General features: G+C 42.6%; 1 protein-coding gene across 9 annotated transcripts in view; it reads left to right on the plus strand.

The window, feature by feature from the left end:
- The first annotated feature begins 623 nt into the window (after positions 1-623).
- The window catches only part of HHAT (hedgehog acyltransferase), a 658,603-nt gene continuing 646,543 nt past the window's right edge, over positions 624-12,683 (plus strand). For 8 of the 9 annotated variants that reach the window (XM_049858614.1, XM_049858618.1, XM_049858613.1 and 5 more), the window contains exon 1: positions 1,009-1,130. The gene's annotated coding sequence lies outside the window, so the exon portion shown is untranslated. Of the gene's footprint in view, positions 709-1,008; positions 1,131-12,683 lie in introns of those variants that run through there. The other variant, XM_049858611.1, reaches the window with a different exon arrangement.

Consider the following 12,683-nt stretch of genomic DNA (forward strand, 5'->3'; position numbering starts at 1 on the left):
GCGGGGGTAGGAAGAGCTGAAAGAGAAGATAGTTTCAGGTCTCAGAGTTTATACTCTGGTTTCCCAGATGCCTCTGCAAGAGGAAAATAATCTCCTGGAGTGGTACAACGGGTGCTAGATTAACCTCCTTGGAGCACAGCCTCTGTGTTTTCCTGCACACTAAGGCAGCGCTCCACATTCACCTGAGCACAGAGCTACCTGACCCTCCCCCCGGAGTCTCAGTCCTTTGTCTCCTGGAGGAGCCAGAAGCCTGCGTTTTAACCAGAGCCCCGGCGTTTCTCGGCCTGAGATGAGTCTGCGAAACTCTGCTTTCTGAGCAGCAGCACAGTAGCAGTTGGCATAAAGTCACCGTCCTAATTACAGCGCGTGAGGCAGCTTCGGATCTTCCACTCTTTTTACAATCCATTCAAAATCATATCGGTGGACATTTTGCAGTATTGATAAGCTTTGTAAGTTGCTTTACAGTTCACAGAGCTCATCCCATTTGGTATTCACTCTAATTCCTGAGGAAAGCAGGGAAACTTATTTCCGTTTTTCAGAGGACAGGGAGGCTCACAGGGGCTAAGTTCACACAGCAATCAGTCAAGCAGTCAGGCTGCTAAGCCCGCCCTCTTCCCACCCCCCACCGAGCTACCTCCTCTCCTTCAAAACCTACGTGGGGACCACCGGTGACGGATTTAGAAGGGCCTAGTCCATCTCGAGTTTCAGGTAACTTCCGCCTCCAAACCCGCAGACAGCCCCAGACCTGCCTTAATGAGAGTCGGGGGAGAGGGCTGTGAGCACGGCTCACTGCGGGAACCGGTCTGAGCGGTGAGGCGGGTCGGGGGCCCTGCTGGACCGCGCAAAGCAAGGCTTTCGAGGGGCCGGCCGCCCTCCCACACCTCCCGCCGCAGCCGCGCGGCCTGTTCCCAGGCTCGGCCGCCTGGCGCCCAGGGCGCGCGGGCACGGCGACGGGCGCGTGCTCCCAGGACGCGCGCGGGGGCCGCGCATCCAAAGAGCGCTCTCGGGGAAAGAGGGCGCGTCCCGGGTAAAGCCCGCCGCCGCCGCGGGACTCGGAAGTGCAGAGTGAGGGTTGTTGGGAACTCGTGGCGCGCGTGAACGTCGCCGCCGCCGCCGGGGACAACCCGGAGGTTGGTAGCTGGTGACCGTAGGGGCTCCTGGGGGGTTAGGTGTTGACTTCTTTGCTTGGTCTGCTCTGCTGAAAAAAGAAATGCAGAAGACGCTTTCCGTTTCCTAACCCGGTTCCCTTGTGCGCGCCCGAGGGCGGGACGAAGGAAATGCCCGGTACCGCCAAGCAGACAAAGGCGGCGGGCGCCGGGGCAAAGGCAGGGCCGGGGGCGCCGTCGCGGGGTTCCCGCCCACCGGGCCGTCCAGGCTAGGCCAAATCCACGCGCGCCTCTGCCCTCGTCCCCTCTCCATGGCTTCGTTCCCAGGTTCTGTCCCTGTTGCAGGGAATTGCGAACTCTGGTCCCCTTAGCAGTATTAGGAGTACTCTGCTTGCCTGCTGCGACTCCAGGGACCCTAGAGTTAGAGACGTCGTTTGCTTTCTAGTCTTGGGACTCAGTTACCCTCAGTGCTTCTGAGTCGAGCCTTCAGGTGGCACCAAGCCTTATTTGGAAAAGCCCGCCTCTCCTAAGCCCCACCAAAGTGAGGGAAGGCCCCTAGGGACGCCTTTGGTAGTAAGAAATGAGCTGCTTCCTGCGTTCATTGCTCTTGATTCAGGGCTGGGGGCTGGGGCCTTGGCGTCCTCAATGGTTTGCGTTATGGCGGGTGAGACTATTTCTGCCCCTTTCCGTCTTGTATTCCCCATCCATTCAGTCAGTCATTCCTCGGCAGAGCTGGGTGCCTACTTCAATGTGATCACTCAGTGGTGTGGGATCACGTGGAGAGAGGGAAGGGACGGCTTCCCAGAGGAGGTGGTGGGGTTTGTACTGGACTTTGAATAATAAGTAATGATTTTTCCCCTTCCATTCTCCGTGTTACATCTTCCCCTGTAACTTTTTCCCCTCCTTTCCTGCTAGCTGTCCCTGTTAAGGGTTCTGACCTGGAAGATGCAAGTACTAATAACTTAATGGGGATGATGTGCTTGTCAGGGGCTTTAGATTCAAGAACTGGGAAGGGTGGGTAGTGTGTCCCTTTTCACAGCTGAATCAGGGAAGGCTGACGGGGTGGCAGAGCCACAAACTAGCCCATGTCAGGGCTGAGGTTTGGAGTCTTTCCAGGTCAAGGCCTGTGCTCTACTGTTTACTTAGCTTTCTCCTTGGGAAGTAGGTTAGATGGACCAACACAGGGTGAAGGCCAAGTCTCTGGAGAAAGTCATTTTTGTGGGAGCTAAATGTTAGTGGGAACTCTGCAGGTAACAGCAGGAACTAGTCAGCGTGATGGACCTTTTACTTTCAGCCCAGGGCCCAGCCCAAGAGGACATGCTCATTAAATGTTGCATTGGAGTTTGCTGCTCTGGGTGATATCCTTGCTACTATGCAAGGGTCCCTAACCTTTTTGGTGCTCCGGACATCTTTGGAGTCTATTGAAGCCAATGCCATATGTTTTAAAAGACATTAAAAAAAAAAAAACAAAACAGGATTAAGATTATATTGAAACAATGTTATCAAAATAGTGTAGAAATGAGTTTATGATAAAGTATTATGTGTTATTAATATATTAAATAACAAGATCATGGACCAAATAACTCCCATAATTTCAAAGCAGTGTGAAAGGAAAGTATCTGTTATTTTTGTTGCTGACACAGAGACCCGACCCGCTCTTACTACTGTGGTTTGTTGTCTGCGTTCATAATGAGAGGAATTACTTAATTTCAGTTAGAGGTTAGTAAAAATGTGTAAATTCACGGGCCCCTGAATTCTCCGCCTTAGTGGGGGTCGAGGGTGGTGGTACCGAAAAGCAAACCAGTTGTTGTAGATCGACTCATGAAGATCCATGTGTTGCAGAGTGGACTGTGCTCCATAGAGTTTTTATGGCTGTGAGTTTTTGAAAGTAGGTTGCCAAGTTTTTTTTCTAAGACACTCCTCGGTGGGTTCAAACTGCCAACCTTTTGATTAGTAGCAGAGTGCTTACCCATTTATACTACCCAGGGACTCCAGCCAGTTGCTGTCACATCAGCTCTGACTCATGGCTCCCTGTGTGTGTCAGAGTAGAACTGTGCTCCACAGGGTTTTCGTAGCTGATTTTTTCTGAAGTAGATCGCCAGGTCTTTCTTCTGAGGTACCTCTGGGTGGACTTGAACCATCAACCTTTTGGTTAGAAGTCGAATGCTTAACCATTTGCGCCACCCAGGGACTCCTTGAGCCCTGCTTAGAGATTTTTTTTTTTCTTCTGAGTTCTTGCTGGTCACCCTCAAAACAACCCAAACCTGTTGCCGTCAAGACTCATAGCTACCCTGTAGAAAAGGGTAGAACTGCCCAATAGGGTTTCTAAAGCAGTAATCTTTACAGGAGCAGACTGCCATATCTTTCTCACCTGGAGTGGTTTGTGGGTTCGAACCACCAACCGTTCATTTAATAACTGAGGGCTTAACCACTGCCACCAGGGCTTCAGGCCACCCTAGAGTGCTGCTAATAGCTGTTTCCTTCTCCTTCAGTTAGTTCTCTTTTGCACAGGTTCACAGTTGTTTCTGGTAATGAAAGCAGTTGAGAGGGAATTGCTGAATTGTTTATATATTCTACCGGCTTTATTTCTTCTATGGCTAATTTTGCTGAAAAAAATTCTGTAGTAGTGATACATGTCATATAGTGTGTGACAGCATTTTTTTTTGGGTGGAAAGGAACCTTAGTGGTGTCTGTATGACTGGTGTCAGGGAAGAAGAAGGAGCTAGCACTACATATCCCACAGGTATTAAACAGATCATAGGATGTTATTATGAACAGTTTCATGGTAATGAATTTTTAAATTCTGATGACATGGACAAGTCTTTAGAATAAAACACCTTACCCAAGATATGAGAACTAGAAAGTCTGAATAGTTCTATATGTATTAAATAAATTGAATTCGTAGTTAAAAATTTCTTTATAGAAAAATTTCCAGGTCCAGATGCCTTCACTAGTGAAATTTTCCAAACATTTCTAAAAAATGAAAAAGAGGGGAAGTATTTCCAGCTTCTTTTATGAGACCAACATAAAAGCTTCATACCAAAGCTTGACAAAAACATTACAAGAAAATTACAGCTCAAACTCACACAAAAAAAGATTGAAAAATCTAAAATCAATGCTTTAGTAAATCAAGCCTAGCAATCTATAAAGGTGGCAATAAATTGTGACCAAGTTGAATTTATTCTAGGAATATAAACTTTGTCTAATATTAGAAAAGCGATAAATAGCTAGTTATAGAAAGGAATTTATGTAATCTGAAAAAAAGTATTTACCAAGAAAAACCTACAGCAAATATTGTACTTAATAGTGAAGTATGAAAATAATTCACCCTGAGATTGTAATGAGACAAGGATGCTTTCTGTTACTACTTTTCTTCAACACAGAGCTGGAGGTCCTAGCTAGTGCAATAAGGCAAGAAAAAAAAAAAAAAAAAAAGATTGGAAAGGAGGAAATGTAATTGTTTTTATTTGCACATTACATGGTCATGTATGTAGAGAATTCAAAAGAGATTTCAGTCAAAATTTTAAAATTAATATAGAAATTTAGCAAGCTCACCGCATACAAGGTCAAAATACAAAAATTACACACTAGCAACAATGAAAAAATGAGAATTTAAAATTACACAATTTACAATAATTATCAAAAACATTAAACATCTAGGAATGCGTCTAAAAAAAGATAAAAAGACTGCCACACTAAAAATTACAAAACATTATTGAGAGAAATTAATGAAGATTAAAATGAATAGCGTGTCATATTGATGGATTGGAAGACTTACTAGTGTAAAGATGTCATTGCTCCTCAAATATATCTATAGATTCAATGCGATTCCAATAAAAACCCCAGCAGGTTTTTTAAAAAATAGAAGTTGATAAGTTGGTTTTAAATTTTATACAAAAATTCTACACAATCTAAGAAGGAGAGTAAAGTCGGAAGACTTAGGGTACAAGATCATTATGGAATTAAGTGAGTGTGTATTGGCACAATGCTAAACCATGAGACTGAGTAGAGAATTCATAAACAGCCTTATTGTATGTCGCCTCTCGATTCATGACAGGTGACACTGCAGTGCAGTGGAGAAAGGATGGCCTTTTCAGTAAATGATGCTGGGTCATTTGCATAAGCACATGAACAAAATGGATCATGATCACCTACCTCATTCCATACATAAAAATTAACAGAGATATATCACATGCCCAAATGTGAAAGATAAACCAATAAAGCTTCTAGAAGAAAGCAAGGGAAAATATCTTTATGATCTTGGGCAGTCCAAGGTTGTTGACTAGAATACATAGCCCTGATTGTAAAGGAAAAGGTTGATAAGAACGTCTGTCATCTGAAGAGTCCATGAAGAGAGTGAGAAGACAGGTACAGAATAGGAGAAAGTATTTGTAATATGTATAACCAGTAAAGAACTTAGATTATATAAAGAACTACAGATCATTAAGAGAAAAATGAACATCCCAGCAGAAAAATGGACAAGCGACTCTTCATAAAAGAAGATCTCCAGATTTCCAGTAAACATGTGAAGGTGATCAACCTCATTAGTAATTAGGGAAATGCAAATTAAAACTCTAAGGAGGTACCACCATGTACTCATCAGACTGTCAGTGCTAAGTACTGATTAGAATGTGGATTAAACTGGAATGCGCATACGTTGGTGATGGTGTAAAAATTAATACAGCTATTTTAGAAATTTCTTTTTCAGCATCATTTATGAAAGCTGTCCATACTCATCCCCTATGATGAGTAATTCAACAGTAGGGCATACATATGTGCACCAAAAGACATGTACAGAAATGTTTGTAGCAAGATTTTTCATAGTAGCCCCAAACTGGAAACAACCCAAATGTTCATCAACAGTAGAATAGGTAAGTGGACAAAGAAATCATTCATACATGGAATACTATACAGTAGTGAGAGTGAACAAACTGTTGCCTCACACAGAAGCTTGGACTTGAGTGAAAAGAAGGTGGACATAAAAGTGTAACTGCTGTGCAGTTCCATTTACTTGAGTGTTTAAAAACGGGCATACCTTTTAAACCTGTCCCTGAAGTCTTCTTAAAACCTTAAAAAGTTAAGCTAAACTGTTTTTAAACAATAGTTTAGCTTAACTAGTAAAAAATGCCTGCCTCGAGCATCATGCTCTTTTAAGATCTACATAGGAACAAATGGACAATGGCAACTCAAAAGATTAGATGGGAACCTTAGGGGGCAGTGAGTTTATGTTAATGGAGGAGGAACAGCTCAGGAAAGGAGGATGAGAATGGTTATATTACTGGAAGAATGTAATCCGTGTCACTAAATGGTACATGTAGAAACTGTTGAATTGGTGTGTGTTTTGCAGTGTATATTCTCAACAACAAAAACAAAAAAACCAGGCAAAACTAAATTGTGATAGCAGTCAGGATTGTTGTTGTTAGGTGCTGTCAAGTCTGTTCTCATTCTTAGTCGGACCTTACAGGACAGAGTAGAACTGTCCCATAGAGTTTCCAAGGAGCGGCTAGTGCACTTGAACTGCCAACCTTTTGGTTAGCAGCCAAGCTCTTAACCACTGTGCCACCAGGGCTCCTTGCAATCAGGATAGTAAGTAGGAAAGAACAGAGGGGCTTTTGAGGCATTAGGTTTTTAATCTGGTGGTTACTTGGTGAGTTCAATTTTGGAACCCTTTCAAACTATTTTAATGTGTATTTTAATAAAAAGTCTACTTAAAATATATTGTAAAACATTTTGTTAATTCACATGCTCCAAATCTGGTGTGTAAGATGTAGTGGGTATGATTCTTGATGATTAAAAAATGATTAAAAAGGCTTAAAATAGATTATTGAGAATTTTCAGAGGAAAGATCCAGTATCACATCAGTGGCCTTTTTGAATTAGCTTGCTTATGAGATTGACTCCTTTTTGCCCGTCTTTCACATCAGAGATCTGGTTTAAGGGTAGTTAATATAAGAATATTTAGAGTTGTGTTTGATGGTAAGATTGATATGATTGTGAGGAAGAAGCCAAAAAATGCCAAGGTGAGATTGATTATAAATTATTATTTTCAGATTTAGTTTTCTTGCAAGAGTAGATTTTAAGTTTTATCATTTGTTGTTAGTTACACTTGAGTCGGCTCCAACCCATGGTGGCCTTATTTATACCAGCATGAAACACTGCTCAGTCCTGCACCATCTCCATGACCTTTGATATGTTCGAGCCCATTATGGAGGCTATTGTGTCAGTCCATCTCATTGAACTTTTTCCTTGTTTTTACTGACCCTCTGCTTTAGCAAACATGATGTCCTTTTTTAGAGATTGGTCTTTTCCTGATCATGTATCCAAAGTAAGCAAGGTGAAGTTTCGTAATCCTCTTTTCTAAATTTGTAATGGTTGGATTCAACAATCTCTTATGTGAGGCATTTACAGTAGTTAGGTGCTTTCCTCCCACTAGGCCATGAGATCCTTGAGGGCAGAGATAGTACATTTGTTTCCTGTTGTTGCTGTAACAAATTAACCACAATCTTTGGTGGCTTAAAACAGCACTTATTTATTATCTTACAGTTTTGGAGGTCAGAAGTCCAAGATGAGTCAGCAGGGCTGCATTCCTTTGGAGGCTCCAGGGGAGAATGTGTTTCCCGCCTTTTCAGGCTTCTAGAGGCAGCCTGCATTTGTTCCTGGCCCCTTCCTCCATCTTTAAAGCACAGGGCTCCAAGGGCTCCAACCTCTTGCCTCTGTTGTCGAGTTTCCTCTCTGTCTCTGACCCTCCTGCCTCCCTCTTGTGATGACATTGGGCCCACCCAGAAAATCTGGATAATTTCCCTATCTCAAGAGCCTTAAAATAATCACATCGCAAAGTCCTTTTTGCCATGTAAGGTAACGTATTCACAGGTTCTGGGCATAAAGATGTGGACATCTTGGGGGAGGTACATTATACTGTCTGCCACAGATGAATTTTTACATTTTGTCTTACTACAAATAGCACTATTCCTGTTCTCAGTAGGAGCTCAGTGATATTTGCTGAATGAAGAAATGATCTAAGATTGCATTATTTGAAGTACAGTTTCTGAAAGAAGACAAGTGATGGTCTTGCCTTGCTTTTATTCTCAGCCACATCTGGGGTTCTTGGTTCAGTTTTAGATGTCTGTTGCTGTTAGTTGCAATTGAGTCAGCTCCAACTCATGGCGACCCTATGTATAACAGAATGAAATGTTGCCCAGTCCTGCTCCATCTTCATGATTGTCGGTATCAGTTCTAGGTACCTATACTATAAAGAGACAACTGACAAAACAGATGGTAAAGGGTCAGGGAACCAAACCAATAGAAGAATGGTTGATGGACTCATGGTTTTTGTCTAGGAAGGGGACTTGGGATGGGGTAAAAAACTGACAAAACAGATGGTAAAGGGTCAGGGAACCAAACCAATAGAAGAATGGTTGACGGACTCATGGTGTTTGTCTAGGAAGGGGACTTGGGATGGGGTAGGTGGCATGTAATTATCTTCAGATATATGAAGGAATATTATCGGAAAGAACAATTAAGCCTTTTCAGTGCGCTTAATTATTATAGCATTAACAATAACAACAGGAAGACATTTCAGAGCTTACAACATCCAAGGTACTGTTATATGACTTTACAGACTAATCTTCACAGCACTCCTATGAGGTAGTCACTATTATGCCTGTTTTACAGAGAAGGAAACTGAGGCACAGAGCAGTTATGCACCTTGCCTGAGGTCACACAGCTAGAAAGTGGTAAAGCTGGGGTTCAAACCTTAACATTCTGACTCCAGGGCCACCTTCTAAACTATCACATTATATTGCCTATGTGTCTTTAGTTCCAGAAGGTAGGATAGGACTAGTGGCAGACATTTTTTGGAAACAGAGGGACAGATTTTGACTACGAATATGGAAAAAAATGCAATAAAAATCAGAACTACTTAGAAACAGAGTTTCCTGCCTTGAGATGTTACTGGAAATGGTCAGATGGCTTATGGTAAGAGGAATTCCCTAAGTGACTGGTGATCAGACCAGATGACAAATAAGGTCTTCACTGATTCTGAGATTCTGATTTGGGAAAATAATTACTTCCATCATATTGTATAGAGAGAGAGCCTTTGTGACATTTTATGAAATAAAGACCGTTATGAAATATAATTATTCTACTAACTCACCAGATTTTGTTAGTAGCAGTTAATGATATACATGGTGTGCTTTCTTGTGTCCCTGCCTTTTCTCAAGATACCATGCAGAAATGGATTTTCTCCTCCCCCTTGAATCTGGGCTGGCCTTTTTATTTGCTTTGGCCAATAAAATGTGGAAAAGTGATAGACTGAATTCTGGAGCCGGGTCCTTAAGAGACCTTGCACCTCTTGCCTTTGTCCTCTTGGAACCCTGAAGCCAACAGGCTGTGAAGAAGCCTAGTCTAGCCTGCTAAGGGATGAGGGCCCCCACGGAGGAGAAGCAAGGCACCCAGCTGACAGCCAGGGCCAAATGCCACACACGTGAGTGAGCTCACCGTGGACCCTCTGTTGAGTAGCATGGTGACTAGAGTCTCATGAGTGATTCTAGATGAGGTGAGTGGAAGAACCGCCCAGATTACGCTCCCACAGAATTATGAGAAATAATAAACTGTTGTTGTTTTAAGCTACTGTGTGTTGGGATGGTTTGTCATGCAGTAATATATAACTGATACATCATATTTTAGTGCAGATTTGGATGATGTTGTTGTCAAGTCAGCTCTGACTCCTGGTGATCTTATGTATAACAGAGGAAAATGTTGCCTGGTCCTGTAACCATCTCCATGATCTTTGATATGTTGGAGCCTGTTGTTGAGGCTATTGTGTCAGTCCATCCCATTGAGAGTTACATTTGTTTTCACTGACCTTCTACTTCACCAAATATGATATCCTTTTCTAGCGATTGATCTTTCCTGATGATACATCCAAAGTAAGTGAGCCAAAGTCTCACAGTCCTCACCTCTAAGAAGTATTAGTACGTATTTTAAAATACCCTGTAATTAGGGTTTTTGCTCAATCCAGCTGATCTCCTCCAATCAATCTAAGCAATCCAATCTCAGCCCTTCTGGGTTTGGAGAAGTGTATCCCTTTAGGATTGTGTGGGTAGAAGAATAAGAGTAGGAGAAAACTGTGATGTCGGAGGACACGATTAGTCTGGACTTGTTTTTCCTGGGGAAAGGCATGTAATTTATGTTTTTCAAACTAGGCTTTTGTTTCATCAAATTGGACTGGATTCATACCAGTTTTTTCCAGATGTGCAAGAGCATGTCCCTGCAGTCTCATTTTCTTGAAATCCATTGTGATTTCAGTAGTCATGCGCTTCTTTTACCTTTATTACTTTGTGGTTTTCAGAGTGCTTCTTTGTCCCTAAATTTAGAACAGTTTCAGTTTTACTCAGTCCTTATCTCTGTGTCAGTGCTGACGTCCTCTCATATATCCAAAGCAGATCGGCTGGTTAGTTTGCCTTCTTTACTTGATGTTGTATGGGATGTACATGAGTTAGATTTTTGTGTGCACTTTGATTTCATTTAGTCGCTTTTCGAATTTTATTAATTTCTCAGGTAGTGTCTTAGTTACCTATAGCAGTTATATTTGTGTATGTTTCAAGCTTCAGTACAGTAAGCTGTACTTTTCTGCCAAGGTTAAGGGACAGGATTTCTGCCTGTAGGAGAGTGGGAGCTGGGAACTTGGATTCTAATTCTTGCTCCATCCCTGGCTCCTCTGAGTCTTTGGGCAGGTTGTACTCCTCCCTGATCAAGATTCTGATCCCTGAAAGTGAGCTAACAGTACCCCCCCCCCCCCCGTGAGAATCTAAGTGGATGGCAAGTTTGGAAGCAGGTGGAATATTCAACCTCAACAAGGTAAATGCAAATATAAGTAGTTACAGAATAGAAAAAGCTTTGTTAGCTGAGCAATTCTTGCCATTTTACAACTAAGATTTCACTCTGTGGTCCTCTTGAGATCTGTAATTCCCAGATAAATACTTTTTTGGAAGTATCCAGCCTCAGGCCTCATGTACCTGGTACAGAGGTAAAGAAAGCTTCTTGTTACTCCAGTCCTGACCTCATTTCTTCTAATTCCAGGGATACCCGTGCCACAATTTCCTTTCAATGCCTAATGTTAACAGTATTTTCTCTCTATGTCTTCACTTGTCTAAATTTCTCACTCTCATCACTAATATTTAGCTTTGACATCTGTAGTTTTGCAGCTTCAGTGGTGCTATTTTATGTTTTTTTTTTTTATTTTTTCATACTGTCTCTGGGACTAGTGGGATGCCAGGTACAAGTAGCTTTTCCTCATCTGTGTTGCTTGGTGGCAGCCCTCTCTTTCCACTCCCCACTGAGGGCTTGAATTGTTCGCCTCCCTGTCTCTGGACTCCCCCACAATGTCAGGAGGCATCTTCCTGAAGCTTCATTCAAGTAGTTAAGTGTACTAGCTCACAAGCCTGAGGTTTCATCAGAGAATCAAATCCAGACTTTTCATCAGATATGCTTAAGACCCTCCACCACCTGGCCCCTGCTCTCCCTTCACTAAACAACCCACATTTTTTTCTTCCTCACCGTCCTGACCAGTATTCCCACCCTGCTGGAAGTGTTTTTAGACTTACCTTCACCATCAGTCTTCCCGGCAGCCTTCCTCAGTTTCACGTATCAATGGTTGTTGTTAGTGGCTGTTGAGATGGTCCCCCACGTATGGGGACCCCACGCACAACTGAATGAAACACTGCCTGGTCCTTTGCCACTCCCATGATCAATAGCCAGTCAAATAGTTTTTGTACTGTTGTGATCCATAGGGTTCTCATTGACTGATTTTCAGAAGTAGTCACTGGGCCTTTCTTCCTAGTCCATCTTAGTCTAGAAGGTTCGCTGACACCTGTTCAATATTATAGCAACATGCAAGCCTCCACTGGTAGGTGGGTGGTAGCTGTGCACTAGGTGCGTTGGCTGGGTATCAAACCTGGGTCTCCTGCATGGAAGGTGAGAGTTCTACCACTGAACCACCACTGCGCTCAGGTATCAATGGTATAACCTCATGTATGTAAATTCATCAGGACTTCTAAAAAAAAAAAAAAAATTTTTTTTTTTCTTTTTAGACACAGGCTACCTTCCTGTAGATTGGCTGCCTCCTACAGAATCAGTGTTATAAATGGTGATTAATTCCAGGCTGTTCCACAGATGCCCACTTAAGTGATAATGTTGCTGCAGGACTTAATTCAGGCCTGAAAAACAGAAAAGGAGCAATGTGTACACATTTGAGTAAGAACCTCTTTGATTTCGTATGCCTAAAGTAGAATATGCTTGTGTAGAGAATGAGGATGAGAACAAATGTGAGAGTTTTCTGAGGGAGATTTTGAGAATCTTCAAGAGTGTTTGCACATTTAAAAAAATGTTCTAGTTATATTCCCAAATGTACAGCTTTCCTTTTCTTTGATACCGTTGTACCGTTAAATTCTTTCAGGGTTCACGGTCAAATGAACAGTGGGGGAGAGTAATTTTCCTGAGATGAGTGGGCACAGGTTGCAAAGAGAGTGTAAGGGAGGAAGGTTGTTAAGGATATGTGAGTGCATGTGTGGGGAGAAGC

This window comes from Elephas maximus, chromosome 18, assembly GCF_024166365.1.
Source record: "Elephas maximus indicus isolate mEleMax1 chromosome 18, mEleMax1 primary haplotype, whole genome shotgun sequence".
Taxonomy (NCBI): domain Eukaryota; kingdom Metazoa; phylum Chordata; class Mammalia; order Proboscidea; family Elephantidae; genus Elephas; species Elephas maximus.